This window comes from Bufo gargarizans, chromosome 2, assembly GCF_014858855.1.
Source record: "Bufo gargarizans isolate SCDJY-AF-19 chromosome 2, ASM1485885v1, whole genome shotgun sequence".
NCBI classification, from domain to species: domain Eukaryota; kingdom Metazoa; phylum Chordata; class Amphibia; order Anura; family Bufonidae; genus Bufo; species Bufo gargarizans.
Window position 1 is genome coordinate 488,824,670 of NC_058081.1, and position 20,270 is coordinate 488,844,939.

Below are 20,270 nucleotides of genomic sequence, written 5' to 3' on the forward strand. Positions count from 1 at the left end.
TCTTCAAACAGCATAAGAGACTGCTGCATAACTTGAGGCTCAGACAGTTTCCTTGGTATGCATGGGGGTGATGTGACAGACTGGTGGGCTTGGTTTTCAGGCGCCATCTGTGCGCTTTCTGCAGAAGACTGGGTGGGAGATAATGTAAACATGCTGGATCCACTGTCGGCCACCCAATTGACTAATGCCTGTACCTGCTCAGGCCTTACCATCCTTAGAACGGCATTGGGCCCCACCAAATATCGCTGTAAATTATGGTGGCTACTGGGACCTGAGGTAGTTGGTACACTAGGACGTGTGGCTGTGGCAGAACGGTCACGTCCTCTCCCAGCACCAGAGGGTCCACTAATACCACCACGAGCATGTCCCCGTCCCTTACTAGATGTTTTCCTCATTGTTACCGTTCACCACAATAAGAAAAATATTATTTGGCCCAATGTATTGAATTCAAATTCAGGCCTCTTTTTACAGACACCTAACACTATCTGGCTATCTATATAGGTACCGTATTACACTAATAAAGGCACAGCAGTAACGACAGATTTAGCTGAATATAAATTTGAGGCCTAGTATTAAGGCGCTGGATGACAGGTATACGTTTACGGACAGAATTAGACTTGGCAATGAACGTGTGAAGTTATTGTGGATGACCCTATCAGCACCTTGAATCTAATATACCCTTTTACGGATAGATTTAAAGTAGGTCTGATACAGCAGAAAACACTAATTTAGGAAATTGCTAAATTGGGAATTGTATTTCAGCCTAGAACAAAAACTGTGCTTTGACGGACACTAAATAACTTGACCAGCCACAGCAATAAACACAGATTTAGATGAATGTAAATTTGAGGCCTATTATTTAGGCGCTGGGTGAAAGGTATACGTTTACAGACAGAATTAGATTTGGAAATGCACAGTAGCGTGTGTGTGAAGTTATTGGGAATGACCCTATCTGCACCTTGAATCTAATATACCCTTTTAGGGATAGATTTAAAGTAGGTCTGATACAGCAGAAACCACTAAATTAGGAAATTGCTAAATTGGGAATTGTATTTCAACCCAGAGCAAAAACGGTGCTTTGACGGACACTAAATAACTTGACCAGCCACAGCAATAACCACAGATTTAGATGAATGTAAATTTGAGGCCTACTATTTAGGCGCTGGGTGAAAGGTATACGTTTACAGACAGAATTAGACTTGGAAATGCACAGTAGCGTGTGTGTGAAGTTGTTGAGAATGACCCTATCTGCACCTTGAATCTAATATAACCTTTTAGGGATAGATTTAAAGTAGGTCTGATACAGCAGAAACCACTAAATTAGAAAATGGCTAAATTGGGAATTGTATTTCAACCCAGAACACAAACTGTGCTTTGACAGACACTAAATAACTTGACCAGCCACAGCAATAACCACAGATTTAGATGAATGTAAATTTGAGGCCTAGTATTTAGGCGCTGGGTGAAAGGTATACGTTTACAGACAGAATTAGACTTGGAAATGCACAGTAGCGTGTGTGAAGTTATTGAGAATGACCCTATCTGCACCTTGAATCTAATATACCCTTTTAATGAATAGATTTAAAGTAGCCCTGATACAGCAGAAACCACTAATTTAGGAAATTGCTAAGTTGGGAATTGTATTTCAACCCTGAACAAAAATATATCCTTTGCCAGACAGCAGACAGTATTACAATTGGCTGGCCACAGCTGAAACACCAGATTTAGGGTACTGCTATTTTGGCAATTGTATTTCACCCCTCAATAAAATAGCAAGCACAGCCAAGCCCCTGATGTAGGATATAGCCAAAAAATAACCACACTATTGATGGTTAAATGCACTTAGTGACAGCTTGCCCCTGTGTGGGATATAGCCAAAAAATAACCACACTATTGATGGTTAAATGCACTTGGTGACAGCTTGAACCTGATGTAGGATATAGCCAAAAAATAACCACACTATTGATGGTTAAATGCACTTGGTGACAGCTTGCCCCTGATGTGGGATATAGCCAAAAAATAACCACACTATTGATGGTTAAATGCACTTGGTGACAGCTTGCCCCATATGTAGGATATAGCCAAAAAAACAACCACACTATTGAGGGTTAAATGCACTTGGTGACAGCTTGCCCCATATGTAGTATATAGCCAAAAAATAACCACACTATTGATGGCTAAATGCACTTGGTGACAGCTTGACCCTGATGTAGGATATAGCCAAAAAATAACCACACTATTGATGGTTAAATGCACTTGGTGACAGCTTGCCCCTGATGTGGGATATAGCCAAAAAATAACCACACTATTGATGGTTAAATGCACTTGGTGACAGCTTGCCCCATATGTAGGATATAGCCAAAAAAACAACCACACTATTGAGGGTTAAATGCACTTGGTGACAGCTTGCCCCATATGTAGTATATAGCCAAAAAATAACCACACTATTGATGGCTAAATGCACTTGGTGACAGCTTGACCCTGATGTAGGATATAGCCAAAAAATAACCACACTATTGTTGGTTAAATGCACTTGGTGACAGCTTGCCCCTTATGTGGGATATAGCCAAAAAATAACCACACTATTGATGGTTAAATGCACTTGGTGACAGCTTGACCCTGATGTAGGATATAGCCAAAAAATAACCACACTATTGATGGTTAAATGCACTTGGTGACAGCTTGAACCTGATGTAGGATATAGCCAAAAAATAACCACACTATTGATGGTTAAATGCACTTGGTGACAGCTTGCCCCTGATGTGGGATATAGCCAAAAAATAACCACACTATTGATGGTTAAATGCACTTGGTGACAGCTTGCCCCATATGTAGGATATAGCCAAAAAAAACAACCACACTATTGAGGGTTAAATGCACTTGGTGACAGCTTGCCCCATATGTAGTATATAGCCAAAAAATAACCACACTATTGATGGCTAAATGCACTTGGTGACAGCTTGACCCTGATGTAGGATATAGCCAAAAAATAACCACACTATTGTTGGTTAAATGCACTTGGTGACAGCTTGCCCCTTATGTGGGATATAGCCAAAAAATAACCACACTATTGATGGTTAAATGCACTTGGTGACAGCTTGCCCCTGATGTAGGATATAGCCAAAAAATAACCACACTATTGATGGTTAAATGCACTTGGTGACAGCTTGCCCCTGATGTAGGATATAGCCAAAAAATAACCACACTATTGATGGTTAAATGCACTTGGTGACAGCTTGACCCTGATGTAGGATATAGCCAAAAAATAACCACACTATTGATGGTTAAATGCACTTGGTGACAGCTTGAACCTGATGTAGGATATAGCCAAAAAATAACCACACTGTTGAGGGTTAAATGCACTTGGTGACAGCTTGCCCCATATGTAGGATATAGCCCAAAAATAACCACACTATTGATGGTTAAATGCACTTGGTGACAGCTTGCCCAATATGTAGGATATAGCCAAAAAACAGCCACACTATTGAGGGTTAAATGCACTTGGTGACAGCTTGCCCCATATGTAGTATATAGCCAAAAAATAACCACACTATTGATGGTTAAATGCACTTGGTGACAGCTTGACCCTGATGTAGGATATAGCCAAAAAATAACCACACTATTGATGGTTAAATGCACTTGGTGACCGCTTAAACCTGATGTAGGATATAGCCAAAAAATAACCACACTATTGAGGGTTAAATGCACTTGGTGACAGCTTGCCCCATATGTAGGATATAGCCAAAAAATAACCACACTATTGATGGTTAAATGCACTTGGTGACAGCTTGTCCCATATGTAGGATATAGCCAAAAAACAGACACACTATTGAGGGTTAAATGCACTTGGTGACAGCTTGCCCCATATGTAGGATATAGCCCAAAAATAACCACACTATTGATGGTTAAATGCACTTGGTGACAGCTTGACCCTGATGTAGGATGTAGCCAAAAAATAACCACACTATTGATGGTTAAATGTACTTGGTAGCAGCTTGTGCTGGCGCACCACAAGACACAAACTGGCCGCCGATCACCCCAGAAAAAAGTGAATGAAAAACGCTCTGGGCAGCCTACAAACTGTGAGCAATTGAATAGCAGCAGTTCAATGATCCACAGCTGTAGATCGATCACTGAATTAAGTCTTTTGGAGGAGTTAATTACTGCCTAATCTCGCCCTAACGTCGCAGCTGCAACCTCTCCCTACACTGATCAGAGCAGAGTGACGTGCGGCGTTACGTGACTCCAGCTTAAATAGAGGCTGGGTCACATGCTTCACTGGCCAATCACAGCCATGCCAATAGTAGGCATGGCTGTGACAGCCTCTTGGGGCAAGTAGTATGACGCTTGTTGATTGGCTGCTTTGCAGCCTTTCAAAAAGCGCCAAGAAAGCGACAAACACCGAACTCGGACTTTTACTAAAATGTTCGGGTTCGGGTCCGTGTCACGGACACCCCAAAATTCGGTACGAACCCAAACTATACAGTACGGGTTCGCTCATCCCTAATTTTGACCTGTACCATTGTTCACTACAATTCTATATGCCATATACTATGATTTAGATACACTTGGTGACAGTATACAGTGCTAGTCTAGTATTATATTTATTATATTCAAAATAACACACACAAACCACAGTATTATGCAGAGATCAGTGGCGTTGCTAGGGCTGGTGTCACCCAGTGCAGTAGAAAATGGTGTCACCCCCCCTTCCCCCAAGCAATAATTTTTTTGCCATATATGGGGGCTATGGTGGTTCTACTGCCATAGGGGGCATCCGTTAGCTCAGCAGACCCCCCCTAGCAGTCAGAGCCTGGTCTCGGGAGGGGCACTTCAAGATTATTTTCTGTCCACCGCCACAAAACAATGGTGCTTATAGAACAGACTACACAGAGTAGCGGTATACTGTATATTGTGGGGCACAGTGTATGTTATATGTGTATAACATAAACATATTTCATATGAAAACTTACAATTACTTGGCTTGGCCCTTGGGGATTTCGGACACCACTTCCACACTTTGGCCGGGGGCTCGGTGTAGCTGATGTGTTTTATCCTAATGAGAAAGATTTCATAATAAGGATTTGGAGAAGGGGCAGAGGAATAGCAAAGCAGAGAGAGGCTGGTGCTGCTACTAGGAGGTCATACCATGGGGGAGTAATAAAGCCCACCATAATGCCCCCCAGTAGAAATAATTCTCCTTATAATGTGACAGTGCAAAAAATACCCCCTTGTAATGCCCCCAGTTGAGCTAATGTCCCCATAGTGCCCCCATAATGTCCCAGTATAAAATACCCCTATATAGTGCCCCAGTAAATTCCCCCATAGTGCTCCTCTCCCCCCTTCCTGCTAGTGCCCCCCATAATGTACCAGTATAAAATGCCCCATATATAGTGCCCCAGTAGATGCCCTCAGTGTCCGGCCTCTGATCTCAGTGTCCGGCCCCTCAGTGTCTCCCATAATGCCCTCCAATAATATGCCAGTAAGTGTCCCCATAGATGCCCCCCCTATCATGTGCCAGTATAAAGTACCTCTCTCCTCCCCCCACATGTCCCAGTATCATAGTGCCATCTCCCCCCAAAAAATCAAGTATCAAGTGCATCTCTCTTTCCCACCCCCATGTGCCAGTATCATAGTGCCCAACCCCCCCATGTGCCTGTATCAAGTTCCAAACTCCCCATGTGCCAGTATCAAATGCCTCTCTCCCCCCCATGTCCCAGTTTCATAATGCCATCTCCACCCCCCCCCCCCCAAAAGTGCCGGTATCAATTCCCTCTCTCCTCCCCCCCATGTGCCAGTATCAAGTGCCTCTCTCCTTCCCCCCCATGTCCCAGTATCATAGTGTCATCTCCCCCCCTCAAAAAAAAGTGCCAGTATCAAGTGCTTCTCTCCCCCATGTGCCAGTATCATAGTGCCATCTCCCTCCCAATGTGCCAGTATTAAGTGCCTCTCTCCTCCCCCCATGTGCCAGTATAATAGTGCCATCTCCCCCCCAAAAAAGTACCAGTATCAAGTGCCTCTCTTCTTCCCACCCCCATGTGCCAGTATCATAGTGCCAAACCCCCATGTGCCTTTATCAAGTGCCAAACCCCCCCATGTGCCAGTATCATAGTGCCATCTCCCCCCCAAAAGTTCCAGTATCAAATGCCTCTCTCCTTTCCACCCCCCCAATGTGCCAGTATCAGGTGCCAACCCCCCTCCCCCCATGTGCCAGTATCAAGTGCCTCCCGCTCCCCCCATGGCAGTAACAGTTGGGTATTAAAAAATAAATAAACACTTATACTTACCTCCATGTCAGCAATGCAGCCTCTTCCTGTGTCACGCCCTTTATGTCCATATATGGAGTCAGTGCTTGTGTATTCTAATTTAGCCTGTATTTTTGAAAAGTTTCTGCTTGGATTCAAACCCACCACCTTCTGTATCAGAGGCAAAGCACTTACCCACACAGCCATAAGATGTGCATTGTCACTGACTAAAAAAATATGAGACTTCTACTGTTATAGCTGGCTAAGTGTACATCTATACACATGACAGCTGCCCTAACACACCCAGCACTGCTATAGCTCTATATGACAGCTGTCCCAGCACTCTCAGCTCTGCTATATCTCTATATATGATAATTGCCCCAGCACACCCAGCTCTGCTACATCTAATACACATGACAGCTGCACCAGCACACTCAGCTCCACTATATCTCTATATATGACAGGTGCCCCAGCAAACCCAGCTCTGCTACATCTATACACATGACAGCTGCACCAGCACACTCAGCTCTACTATATCTCTATATATGACAGGTGCTCCTGCACACTCAGCTCTGCTATATCTATATATCTCTAAGTATTGCTATACAGTAGATAGATATATAGATATATAGCAGAGCTGAGTGTGCTGGGGCAGCTGTCATGTGTATAGATGTAGCAGAGCTGGGTTTGCTGGGGCACCTGTCATATATAGAGATATAGTAGAGATGAGTGTGCTGGTGCAGCTGTCATGTGTATTAGATGTAGCAGAGCTGGGTGTGCTGGGGCAGCTATCATATATAGAGATATAGCAGAGCTGAGTGTGCTGGGACAGCTGTCATATAGATATATAGAGCAGTGCTGGGTGTGTTGGGGCAGCTGTCATGTGTATAGATGTACACTTAGCCAGCTATAACAGTAGAAGTCTCATATTTTTTTCAGTCAGTGGCAATGCAGCTCTTATGGCTGTGTGGGTAAGTGCTTTGCCTTTGATACAGAGGGAGGTTGTGGATTGCCTGAGGATGGCAATACAGATGACTATGCCTGGGAATCGTAAATGAGAAGTGCGCTCCCGGCCGGCCCTGCTGGTGTCACCCCGTCACTGGTGCTGCCCGCAACACCACTGGCAGAGATTATTATATACTTTTAACAGTCCCATTACATGTTACAAATGTACATAATACAATTCAGACACATTGGCATGTGTGATACTGTCTGCAGAGCTGTTCATCGAATCCTATTACAATGAGGAACAGAAGTATTTGAACACCCTGCGATTTTGCCAGTTCTCCCACTTAGGAACCATGGAGGGGTCTGAAATTCATATCGTAGGTGCCTTCCCACTCAGAGACAGAATAAAAATAAATCAGGAAATCACATTGTATGATTTTTAAATAATTTATTTGTCTTGCACTGCTGAACATAAGTATTTGAATACCTGAGAAACTGCAAGAATTCCGTCTCTCAAAGACCTGTTACTGTGCCTTCAAAAAGTCCACCTCTACTCCACTCATTTATCTAACTTAGTAGCACCTGTCTGAGCTCTTTAAATACACATGTCCACCCCACAGTCAGTCAGACATCAACTACTACCATGGGCAAGATTAAAGAGCTGTCAAAAGACACCAGAGACAAAATTGTGGACCTCCACAAGGCTGGAAAGGGCTATGGGGCAATTGCCAAGCAGCTTGGTGAAAGTAGATCAACTGTTTGAGTAATTGTTAGAAACTGGAAGAGGCTAAAAACGACTGTCAGTCTCCCTCAGACTGGGGCTCCATGCAAGTTCTCACCTCATGGGGTATCACTGATGATAAGAAAGGTAAGGAATCAGCCCTGAATTACAAGGGAGGAGATGGTCAATGACATGAAGAGAGCTGGCATCACAGTTTTAAAGGTCACTGTCGGTAGAACACTACGGCGTCATGGTTTCAAATCATGCATTGCATGGAAGGTTCCCCTGCTCAAGTCATCACATGTCCAGGGTTGTCTGAAGTTTGCCAATGATCATCTGGATCAGGCATCCTCAAACTGCGGCCCTCCAGCTGTTGCAAAACTACAACTCCCAGCATGCCCGAACAGCCTACAGGTATCAGCCTACAGCAGGGCATTGTGGGGAGTTGTAGTTTTACAACAGCTGGAGGGCCGCAGTTTGAGGATGCCTGAATCTGGATGATCCAGAGAACGCATGGGAGAAAGTCATGTGGTCAGACTAGACCAAAGTTTAACTTTTTGGTCTAAACTTCACTCGTCGTGTTTGGAGGAAAAAGAAGGATGAGTTGCATCTCAAGAACACCATCGCTACTGTGAAGCATGGGGTGGTAACATCATGCTTTGGGGGTGATTTTCTGCAAAGGGGACAGGAAGACTGCACTGTATTAAGGAGAGGATGAATGGGGCCATTTGTTGTGAGATTTTGAGCAACAACCTCCTTCCCTCAGTCAGAGCATTGCAGATGGGTCGTGGCTGGGTACTGAGTACACAGCCAGGATAACCAAGAAGTGGCTCCGTAAGAAGCATATCAAGGTTCTGGAGTGGTCTAGCCAGTCTCCAGACCTAAATCCGATAGAACATCTTTGGAGGGAGCTGAAACTCTGTGTGGCTCAGCGACAACCCCAAAACCTGACAGATCTAGAGAAGATCTGTGTGGAGTAATGGGTCAAAATCCCTGTTGTAGTATGTGCAAATCTGGTCAAGAATTACAGGAAACGTTTGACCTCTGTAATTGCAAACAAAGGCTTCTGTACCAAATATCCTGATTTTCTCAGATGTTCAAATACTTTTGCTCAGAAGTGCTAGACAAATACATTCTTTAAAAATCATACAATGTGACTTCTGGATTTCTTTTTGTAATCCTGTTTCTAAGAATGGGAATGCACCTACAATGTGAATTTCAGCACCATCCATGATTTCTAAGTGGGAGAACTTGCAAAATCGCAGGGTGTTCAAATACTTCTGTTCCTTACTGTACGTGTGATACTGCCTGCTGAGTTGTGTATCTAATCATATCATGTGTGATACTGTCTGCTGAGCGGTGTAGCTAAGATAATCCTGTGTGATACTGTCTGCTTAGCTGTGTATCTAATCCTATCATGTGTGATACTGTCTGCAGAGCTGTGTATCTTATCCTATTATGTGTGATACTGCCTGTTAAAATATGTATCTAATCTTGTGTGATACTGCCTGCTGAGTTGTGTATCTTATCATATCATGTGTGATACTGTCTGCAGAGTCTTGAATCTAATCCTATTGTGTGTGATACTGCCTGCTGAGTTGTGTATCTAATCCTGCCATGTGTGATATTGTTTGCTGAGCTGTGTATCTAATCCTATCATGTGTGATACTGTCTGAAGAGTCGTGTATCTAAGCCGGTTATGTGTGATACTGCCTGCTGAGTTGTGTTTCTAATCCTATCATGTGTGAGACTGTCTGCTCAGCTGTTTATCTAATCCTATCATGTTTGATATTGTTTGCAGAGTTGTGTATTTAATCCTATTCTGTGTGATACCTTCTGTTGAGCTGTGTATCTAATCCTACCATGTGTGGTACTGTCTGCATAGCTGTGTGTCTAAGCCTATTGTGTTTGATACTGTCTGCTGAGTTATGCATCTAATCCTATCATGTGTGATACTGTCTGCAGAGCTGTGTATCTTATCCTATTATGTGTGATACTGCCTGTTAAAATACGTATCTAATCCTATTATGTGTGATACTGCCTGCTGAGTTGTGTATCTAATCATATCATGTGTGATACTGTCTGCAGAGTCTTGAATCTAAGCCTATTGTCTTTGATACTGTCTGCTGAGTTGTGTATCTAATCCTGCCATGTGTGATATTGTTTGCTGAGCTGTGTATCTAATCCTATCATGTGTGATACTGTCTGCAGAGCTATGTATCTAATCCTATTATGTGTGATACTGCCTGCTTAACTGTGTCTCTAATCCTATTATGTGTGATACTGCCTGTTGAGTTGTGTATCTAATCATATAATGTGTGATACTGTCTGCTGAGCGGTTTATCTAATATAATCCTGTGTGATACTGTCTGCTGAGCTGCATATTTAATCCTATTATGTGTGATACTGCCTGCTGAGCGGCGTAGGTAATCCTATCATGTGTGATACTGTCCGCAAAGTCGTGTGTCTAAGCCTATTGTGTTTGATACTGTCTGCTCAGCTGTGTATCTAATCCTATCATGTGTAAAAATGTCTGCAGAGTTGTGTGTCTAAGCCTATTGTGTTTGATACTGTCTGCTGAGCTGTGTATCTAATCCTACCATGTGTGATACTGTCTGCAGAGTCGTGTGTCTAAGCCTATTGTGATACTGTCTGATAAATTGTGTATCTAATCCTATCATGTGTGATACTACCTGCTGAGCTGTGTATCTAATTCTCTCATGTGTGATACTGTCTGCTGAGCTGTGTTTCTATTTCTGATTTGTGTGATACTGTCTGCTGAGCAGTGTATCTAAACCTATAAGGTGAGATACTGTCTATGAAGCTATTGTATGTATCTGTACAGAGTGTGATACTGTCTGCAGAGTCATGTATCTAAGCCTATTGTGTGTGATACTGCCTGCTGAGCTGTGTATCTAATCCTATCATGTGTGATATTGTCTGCAGAGTCGTGTGTCTAAGTATGGCATGGTTATAAGGGAAAATAATAACATTCTTAATACAGAATGCTTAGTAAAATGTTGCTTGAGAGGTTAAAAAGTAAAAAAAAAAATATAACTCACCTCATCTGCTTGTTTGTGGGCAGTCGGCATCGTCTTTTCTTTCTTCTTCTTTCTTCTTCTTTCAGGACCTGCCAAAGGACCTTTAATGAGCACGGTGACGTCAGCGCAGGTCCTGAAAGAAAAAGAAAGAAGAAATGCCGGCTGCGCGAACAAGTGGATGAGGCGACTTTATTATTATTATTTTTTTAACCCCTTAAGCCACATTTTACTAAGCATTCTGTATTAAGAATGCTATTATTTTCCTTTATAACCATGTTATAAGGGAAAATAATACAGTAAATTGACTTTAACCTCTTGGGGACATATGACGTACCGGTACGTCATGATGTCCTGGTACTTAACCCCTTTGGGACACTAGAGATGTCCTGAACTATTCGCCGGCGAACAGTTCCCAGCCAACATAGCTTGTTCGTGTTCGCCGACCGATGTACAGTTCGCCCCCTATTCATCATCATTGAATAAACTTTGACCCTGTACCTCACAGTCAGCAGACACATTCCAGCCAATCAGCAGCAAACCCTCCCTCCCAGACCCTCCCACCTCCTGGACAGCATCCATTTTAGATTCATTCGGAAGCTGCATTCTTAGTGAGAGGAGGGGCAGTGTAGCTGCTACTGATTTAATAGGGAAGTCAATAGCTAGGCTAGTGTATTCAGTGTCCTCTACAGTCCTGAAAGACTCATCTGATCTCTGCTGTAATGACGGCTCCAAAAAGCCCTTTTTAAAGCTAGAACATCAGTCTGCTTTTTTCTTCTTTTTTTTTCCTATGTAATCAAATTGCAGTTGCCTGCCTGCCAGCGTGTGTGTCAGGCTCACAGCCCTTCAAGTGCATAGTGTCACCAGCGCAACTCATATCTGGTATCACATTCAATTACATTTAAAGAAAAACAACTATTTTGACTGTGAATAACTAGCAGTCAGTTGCATACACGTGTTTGTGTGTTTAAGGCCCAGCTGCAAGTCCATAGTGTCACTTCAGTGCCATTCATATCTGGTGTCACAGTCGATTACATTTAAAGAAAAACAACAATTTTGACTGTGAATAACTAGCAGTCAGTTGCACACACGTGTTTGTGTGTTTAAGGCCCAGTGCCAGTGCATAGTGTCACTTCAGCGCCATTCATATCTGGTGTCACATTCGATTCCATTTAAAGAAAATCAACAATTTTGACAGTGAATAAATAGCAGTCAGTTGCACACACGTGTTTGTGTGTTTAAGGCCCAGTGCCAGTGCATAGTGTCACTTCAGCGCCATTCATATCTGGTGTCACATTTGATTATATTTAAAGAAAAACAATTTTGACTGAATAACTGGCAGTCAGTTGCACACACGTGTTTGTGTGTTTAACGCCCAGTGCCACTTCAGCGCCATTCATATCTGGTGTCACATTCGCTTGCATGCATAGTACAACTTAACTAATCGGGAAAAAAAGGACAGGCAGAGGCAGGTTACCCCGCCGGGGCCGTCGTGTTCATGGTGCTGTGATTCCCTTTGGCCCTAGAATAATGCCCAGTGTATCTAGAGGCCACATACCCTGAGCTCAAAAAGTTCTGAGGACATAGTTGACTGGCAATCACAGGACACCCATCTTCTACAGCTTCCGCTCGGAACCTCGATGCACCATCCTCCTCCAGCTTAGCTTCGAGCACCTCTCAAGTTACCACTCGCCCGCCTGCCGCCACCACCAACACTAGCACCACAGGCGATTCACTTGATCTGTCAGAGGAGTTATTTACACATCAGTTGGAAGAAATGAGTGATGCGCAACCATTATTGCAAGAGGATGTAGATAACAGGGATATGTCTCAGTCAGGCAGCATTACACAGATGGACGTACAGTGTGATGATGATGATGTTGTACCCGCTGCTGCTTCCTTTGCTGAGTTGTCAGATACAATTTAAGCGGTTGATGATGCCGATGTGTCCGTGGATGTCACGTGGGTGCCCGCTCGAAGAGAAGAAGAACGGGGGGAAAGTTCAGATGGGGAGACAGAGAGGAGGAGGAGACGAGTTGGAAGCAGGGGGAGGTCGTCGCAATGAGCTAGTGGCACAGTCAGACAGCATATATCGGCACCCGGGGTGAGCCAGACAGTACGCTAAGCAACACATGTTGTTGCCACCACCAGAATGCCGTCATTGCAAAGCTCAGCGGTGTGGCATTTATTTCTGCCTATGATAACAGTGATGCCATTTGCAACCTGTGCCAAAAGAAACTGAGTCGTGGGAAGTCCAACACCCACCTAGGTACAACTGCTTTGCAAAGGCACAAGATCTCACATCACAAACGCCTATGGGATCAACACATGAGTAAAAGCAGCACACAAACTCAAAGCCACCATTCTCCTACTGGTCCAGCATCTTCAGCCACGTCAACCACTGCTGTCCTCCTTGCCCCTTCTCAACCGCCCACCACTCCGCCTCTCGCCTTGAGCAGTTCCTGCTCATCTGCCGACAATCAGGTGTCTGTCAAGGACATGTTTGAGCGTAAGAAGCCAATGTCACAAAGTCACCCCCTTACCTGGCGTCTGACAGCTGGCTTGTCGGAACTCTTAGCCCGCCAGCTTTAACCATACAAGCTGGTGGAGTCTGAGGCCTTCAAAAAATTTTAGCTATTGGGACACCACAGTGGAAGGTACCCGGACAAAATTTCTTTGCACAAAAGTCAATCCCCAACCTGTACTCGATTGTGCAAAAGGAATGGCATGTCTGGCACACAGTGTTGGGGCAAGGGTCCATCTGACCACTGATACCTGGTCTGCAAAGCACGGTCAGGGCAGGTATATCACCTACACTGCGCATTGGGTAAACCTGCTCACGGCTGCCAAGCATGGAACGCGTGGCTCTGCAGAGGAGTTGGTGACACAGCCAGGACTTGCAGGCAGGCCTGATGCCACCTTCTCTACTCCTCCTACTCCATCATCTTCCATAACCTCCTTGTTAGTCCTCTTCTGCTGCTGTGTCTTGCTCCACATCAACGGCACCCCCCCAGCTTCCCAGGGGCTATTCCACATCCCGGATACGACAGTGTCATGCCGTATTGGGGTTGACTTACCTGAAAGCAGAGAGTCACACAGGACTAGCACTCCTGTCCGCCCTGAACGCACAGGTGGAGCAGTGGCTGACTCCGTACCAACTGGAGATCGGCAAAGTGGTGTGTGACAACGGAAGCAATTTGTTGGCTGCATTGAATTTGGGCAAGTTGTCACATGTGCTGTGCATGGCACATGTGTGTAATATGATCGTACAACGATTGGTGCATAAGTACTCAAGCTTACAGGACGTCCTCAAGCAGGCCAGGAAGGTGTGTGGCCATTTCAGGCGTTCCTACACGGCCATGGCGCACTTTTCAGACATTCAGCGCCAAAACAACATGCCAGTGAGGCGCTTGATTTTTGACAGCTCAACACGTTGGAATTAAACACTGCTAATGTTCGACCGCCTGCTCCAACAAGAAAAAGATGTCAACGAGTATTTGTATGACCAAGGTGCTAGGACAGCCTCTGCGGAGCTGGGAATTTTTTTGCCACGTTACTGGATGCTCATGCGCAATGCCTGTAGGCTCATGCATCCTTTTGAGGAGGTCAGAGAAGGAATGTGGCTTTGAGGAGGAGGAGGAGGAGGAAGACCAACCACAGCAGGCATCCCAGGGTCCACCCTTTAGAGAACGACTCGACCGACAGGTAGCAGACTACCTCGCCTTAACTGCAGATATCGACACTCTGAGGAGTGATGAACCCCTTAACTACTGGGTGTGCAGGTTTGACCTGTGGCCTGAGCTATCACAATTTGTGATAGAACTTCTGGCCTGCCCCGCTTCAAGTGTCCTGTCAGAAAGGACTTTCAGTGCAGCAGGAGTTATTGTCACTGAGAAGAGAAGTCGCCTAGGTCAAAAAAGTCTAGATTACCTCACCTTTACTAAGATGAATGAGGGATGGATCCCGAAGGGACTGACAGTGGGCGATGCATTCGACTAAAAAAGGCCTGATGACTGAGATTACCTGCCTTGGGCTAAAAATGGTCCACACACTTCTATATTTTATCTCTGAATGCCGGGTGACTTGCGTGACTTATCCGCCACCAACTAGGGTTCAAGCCCCAATGTTTTAGGCCCCTTTCTGCCTGGGAAACATCAATTTTTCTGTCCGGCTGCAACAATACCTAATTTTTCAGGCATGTGTACGTGCCTAATTTTTCTGTCCAGCACAATCTGCCTTCCAAAAACTGTATGACATTCCTTTCCTTCTGCGCCCTGCTGTGTACCCGTACAGTAGTTTACAACCACATATGGGGTGTTTCTGTAAACTACAGAATCAGGGCTATAAATATTGAGTTTTATTTGGCTGTTAACCCTTGCTTTGTAAAAGTACAAAAAAATATTAAACTATAAAATCTGCCAAAAAAGTGAAATTTTGAAATTGTATCTCTATATTCCATTAATTCTTATGGAACACCTAAAGGGTTAACAAAGTTTCTAAAATAAGTTTTGAACACCTTGAGGGGTGTAGTTTCTTTGATTGGGTCATTTTTTGGTGGTTTCTATTATGTAAGCCTCGCAAAGTGACTTCAGACCTGAACTGGTCCCTAAAAATTTGGTTTTTGAAAATTTCTGAAAAATTTCAAGATTTTCTTCTAAATTTCTAAGCCTTGTAACATCCCCAAAAAATAAAATATAATTCCCAAAATGATCCAAGCATAAAAGTAGACATATGGGGAATTTAAAGTAATAACTATTTTTGGAGGTATTACTATGTATTATAGTAGTAGAGAAATTGAAACTTGGAAATTTGCAATTTTTTACAAATTTTTGGTAAATTTGGTATTTTTTATAAATAAAAATGTATTTTTTTAACTTAATTTTACCAGTGTCATGAAGTATAATATGTGACGAAAAAATCTCAGAATGGCCTGGATAAGTCAGAGCGTTTTAAAGTTATCACCACTTAAAGTGACACTGGTCAGATTTGCAAAAAATGGCCTGGTCCCTAAGGTGAAAATGAGCCCGGTCCCTAAGGGGTTAATAGGGTTGTTCATCCCTATCATCTCCTAGCAACCATGCGTGAAAATCGCACTGCATCCGCACTTGCTTGCAGATGCTTGTGATTTTCACGCATTTCCATTAATTTCTATGCAACGCACAAGTGATGCGTGAAAATCACCAATCATCTGAACAGCCCCATTGAAGTGAATGGGTCCAGATTCAGTGCGAGTGCAATGCTCTCACCTCATGCATTGCAACCGCGCTGAATTCTTGCCCATGTGAAAGTGGCCTTATTGTCTTGGGTCCATGAGGCAGTGCTTATTTAAAAAAATAAAATAAATAAATAACTTTCCACAGAGCACTACATGCCACTGGTTTTGTCCCCCGTACATTTTTTTATTTTTTTTTATTTGGCGGTTCAGACCTTCACCCAGTGGCAGACCCAGGTATGTGGACCTTTAGAAAAAATGCTTGAGTACTCCTGATTCAGGGTTTAATTTTAATAAAACTTTCATTATGGGTTTAACGCAGAAAATAACAATTGCATCCTTTTCATTTACGTTTCCCAATCCCAATGAATTGCAATGGTGTAGCTGTAGTCCAGGACCACATCATGGATCTAGGTCTGCCCATTACTCTTCCATGGCTAACATGAAATGCTTTAGTGATCCAGAATGTTACATGCCAGTGGCATGGCCTTTCTTTTTTATCACTAATGGAAGGACTTTATACAGATAATCAATGTAATTGTTGCATTGTTGTACAGTTAGGACATCATCCCAGAACTTAAGTATCTCATCAAACAACTCCTGCTTAGTCCTTGGCTTTATTTCAGACCTTCTAAATCTCCTGGAGTTCCATACAGGCTTAGTACATCGGCACAGCCAGTGCAGATCCTACCCATAAATGACATCCTTGCCTTCTCTGGGAGAGCTGCACCTGACATTCCTCTGACTTTCCTCACCCCAGAACTGGCCGATTTATTGTTTGCCACAAGTCACGGACAGCTACATAGTTTTGCACAAGCAATCTTCCAAGAGCATGTGCCCCATGTGATGTACCTGACCTGGTTCAAGACTGTGAACTTTGATGGCAGTCAGGCAAAGAGAGCTCTGCCCAGGAACTTGAAGGAGGATATTTTATCCAGATGCCGGAATAGGTTCAGACGGGGACTAACAGAGATTGGCATTATCCGCAACACCTTGAAAGCCTTGCTACGGATTCTCAGAGTCCAGCCATGGAAGAGTCATGAAGAACTACTAGCATCCCAGCAGCCATTGGGACATTTCATTCCCTTTCCAACTGTATTTCACTTTCTAAATGTGGCAGTTTGAGAAAGTTATTAGATTCTATAAAGTAACAGTTTTACTGTGTGAGAAGACATTACACAATAATTTTTTGAAGCAAGTTTTTTTTTAAACAGCATTTCTGCAATGCTACATAAGCACTTGCCCATTGAACATATAATGTATATTGTGTGGTCATACATAATGTACTTAGATTTGTGGGATTGTTTTTGCTGGTGTTATTGTAAGTAAAATATATTTTTAAAACAAAATAACCACATGTATTTGTAGGATTTTATATTTTAATTGTAAAGTAAAAATATGACTGTAGGCACAATGAACACAGAAGGACAGTAAATAAAATAATCTAGGTATAAAAAATGTACTTTACAATCAGAAGTGTAAAATACTACTTTGGGACTGTGACTGATTTAACCCTTTTCCAATCTATTCTATATAGGGAGGAGTGATGGCATTAGTGTTTGCTCCTCCCAATAGTATGAAGGAGATCGCTACATGTAATAGCAGAGGTCTCCTTCAATAATGAGCAATGCAACGATTCCCAAGTAATAATATAACCATAGTGCCCTCAGTATTTATAATGCTGCCCCTGCAGGTCCCCATGTAGTTGTTATAATTCCCTCTGCAGTTATAACTCCCCTGTACTGTGCCCTGTATTATAATGACCCCTAAAGTGTCTGTAATTATATATATATATATATATATATATATATATATATATATATATTTAATGGCTCCAGTGTATAATGCTCCTCCATTTCCACCAGTAGTGCCAGTATATAATCCTCTTTCGACCTCCCTCCTCATATTGCGTGCTTTGCCAATAAATATATATTGACCACCCTGTATTGCCAAAGGAGAATTCCCCCTGCAAAACAGACAAGTATAGGACAGGTTCTATATTATTGGGGGGCCACAGAACAAACATTCAGATGCAGCAGCACACGGTGTTGTCCACATCTTTTTTGCCCCTATTGAAATGAATGGGTCCTCAAAAAATGTGGATCGGATGCAGACCACAAATATGGTCATGTGAATGCACTAAGGCTAAATACACATAACATTTTTTGGATGAGGATTTGAAGAAGACCTGCCTACAGAAATGGATTGGAAAGGAATTAGTAATATACAGTAAAGGAAGGATTTCTACTTCTGTCTTTGGCTGAAAATCGGCTGTGTTTAGCCCTGGGAGGTTAGAATTTAGCAGTATAGCTTCTCATCTAAGTGTCCAGGCCTCATATTTCCTGCTTATGTCCAGGCTCTGTCTCTTTATTAGCTGTTTGCTCTGTGATTAGTCCCTAATTATGATACATCCAGCCTCATCTCTATTGTTCACACCTAAAAGTGTAAATGCAAGGCTTTAGGAAGGATTTGATAAATGGCTCAGCAGACAGTATCACACAGAATAAGATTAGATACACAGCACAGAAGCTGTTATCATACAAGTAGTAAGAGGGTATATGTTTTGTCAAACTAAAAGTGACAGGTACCACTCCCCCTTTTATACAGCTAACCCCGCCCCTTTTATATTGATTGATAGTGTTTGATATAAAGTTTATATCGCTTGATACTGCTTGATATTAAGTTTATATCGTTTGATACTGCTTGATATTAAGTTTATATCACTTGATACTGCTTGATATTAAGTTTATATTGTTTGATACTGCTTGATATTAAGTTTATATCGCTTGATATTGTTTGAAATTAAATTTATATCGCTTGATATTGTTTGATATAAAGTTTATAGTTTGATATAAAATTTATAGTGTTTGATATAAAGTTTATATCGCTTGATTTTGTTTGATATAAAGTTTATAGTTTGATATAAAATTTATAGTGTTTGATATAAAGTTTATATCGCTTGATATTGTTTGATATAAAGAGTATTCGTCTCTTTTAAAATTTATAGGTCTAGCTATTAAAATTTATAGGTATAGCTATTAAAATTTATAGTGTTTGCTATTAAAATTTATAGTGTTTGCTTTTAAAATTTATAGGTCTAGCTATTAAAATTTATAGGTATAGCTATTAAAATTTGGTCTAGCTATTAAAATTTATAGTTCGAGCTATTAAAATTTATAGTGTTTGATATAAAATTTATAGTGTTTGATATTAAAATGTATAGCGCCTGATATTTTAATATAATAGTATTAAAATCAAATGATGACAAATATAATTCGGTTAAAAAGCTTTATTCATTTTGTTATTTGCAACATTCACGTAGGGACAGGCACGTTTGCTTGTAATTACAGCATCGTATACATAAGCGTTTAATGCGCTTTGTTACAAATGATCGCACAATATGGTCATTTTTTCTAAAATCGTTAGTGAACATTTTTAAAATATTTTCAAAAGATATTCCTTTAGCGAGACATTGTAAGATATAGATACAGTAATGGCCGCAGACGGAGCTAACGGCGTCTTGTATTTGTCTGTTTTGATATCTTATAGTCTTAGAATTTTTATATAAAAACTGCATAAAGTCGCCCGGAAATATTTCATTTGCGGGGGATAAACCATAACTATAAAAAAAAAATAGATATATCATTCGGGTATAATATAATTAAAATCCAATGCTTCCCCCGCTGATACGAATTATCCGTATTTACAATGTAGGCCGCGGGCCTGTCGATGATTTTACCCCCCGGTAATAAATCACACGGGAATATACCTTTAAATATGCGCCTGGCGTTAATATCAGCTTTAATAACACATGCAATTTCATAATTATTCATGTCTATTGAAAATCATATAATACCTCACGACGATTATTTATTTCAATAATATTTTCATGAACTGAATATACAATCATATTAATTGTGTTCGCAATCGGTTCGGCAAATCTAATTTCAGCTCGCAGATTGCCAGTTTTTACTAGTGAGAAATGACCGCCTGGCTCTTGATCCGGCGATAAATCAAAAGCGAACAAAGTGTAACCGTTCAAAAACTCGTGTCGATCGACGGATAAAGCGTTGTCGGCCTTGTGTTTCCCCGAAATATGTACTAGT